The 1,433-nt window shown below is 37.9% G+C and overlaps 1 pseudogene; it reads right to left on the bottom strand.

Moving 5' to 3' along the window:
* LOC107655146 (AP-4 complex subunit epsilon-1-like) overlaps positions 1-1,433 on the bottom strand; it is a 15,878-nt pseudogene that overhangs the window by 9,212 nt on the left and 5,233 nt on the right.

Genomic DNA, 1,433 nt, shown 5'->3' on the forward strand with positions numbered 1-1,433 from the left:
AGTCGTACACACCCAGCTCATGAGCTGTAAGAAGCGCTGGGGCAGATGAGAAGCATCTCCCTTCAGCACAGTCAGATACGAGTCGACAGCATAAATCCGTAACTGATCATCTTCCTCTTTAGTCTCTGAGCCTGAAACAAAAACATCAGAAATATAAAACAACACACCCTCTACAACAGTTTACAGCTCTTAGATTGTCTATACTTCTCGTTTACCCTCCGCCAGCAGTCGCAGGAAGTTGTTTGGGACGTCCTGTTGCAGCAAATCTCCACCCGTGGAAAAAACATCATTCATTGTCTGAATGAACCACGAGTTATCTGGAGCAAACGTAAGGGTTTTCATAGGAACATAACAGCTGACATTCAACAAATATTTGTTCATTTTATAGAAAGTAGAGCATTGTTCATAAACTCTGTTTAATTCAAAGGATATTTTTCAGCGAGCTCTGAGACTTTTCCAACCAGATGGATGATGGTGTGCTCGTCGTTGCAACCGTGCAGGAAGTCCAGCATCTTCTCAACGATCACGGTCACATTCTGAGCATTTGTGATCCTGAACAGCAATTCAAGAGTGTGAGAGAGAAGAAAGAGGAAGAGATGAACACAAGACCCTTGATTTGTTGGGAATTATGAATCTGATATTAAATCAATTATTGAGCTGATCTGTGCTATTTGTGAGAGCATCACATTGGTTTACCAGGTTTTGATGTTTTAGAAGTTGGATTTTTCTCTGTGCTTTTGTTGTTGTTATGACATAAAATAATAGATATGAATTGAACATTTGAAATTATGACACAAATTCATAATTATTAAAAAAAAAGTCATATTTATGACCTAAAAAAGTCATTATTTTGATTAAAAAAAAGTTGAAATTATGACATCATCAGTCAATAATTATGGTTTTTCTCATAATTATGACAAAATCATTACCTCTCTTTTAATAGTGAAATCTGTGTGGTCCAAACACTCAATGATGGTCATCTGATGCTGCAGGGCGAGTTTAGCATCATGCTGGACGACATACGTCAAGGCTTTCAAACCTGAAAACGCACCAATATGTGAGCAGTTCAAGTGAGTTCAGGTTAACTAACTAGTGAAAATCAAAAGCAGGAATTTTACCAAGATATTTGAGGTTGATCTTTGGAGACAGAACAAAATTCCCAATGCATCTCGCGGCTTTTTCCAGCAGCTCAGCTTTGGGGTGGATGGTGTAGACGGCCTTCACACACTCATACAGGATTGCTGAAACAGACATGATGTGTTAGCAGCATTCATTTTGCTGACAACGTATCGTTCACTCCATTAGAAGAGATGATTTTCGATGATTAGTTGTTCTTGTGTTAAAAAGCAGAAATAAAACAAACAAACAAAAACAATTCTGCATAGTGCTTATCGGACACTTACAAAACAACTACTATCTGTTACTAGATACTA

The sequence above is a fragment of the Sinocyclocheilus anshuiensis genome, unplaced genomic scaffold (genome assembly GCF_001515605.1).
Source record: "Sinocyclocheilus anshuiensis isolate Anshui unplaced genomic scaffold, SAMN03320099.WGS_v1.1 scaffold779, whole genome shotgun sequence".
NCBI lineage: Eukaryota > Metazoa > Chordata > Actinopteri > Cypriniformes > Cyprinidae > Sinocyclocheilus > Sinocyclocheilus anshuiensis.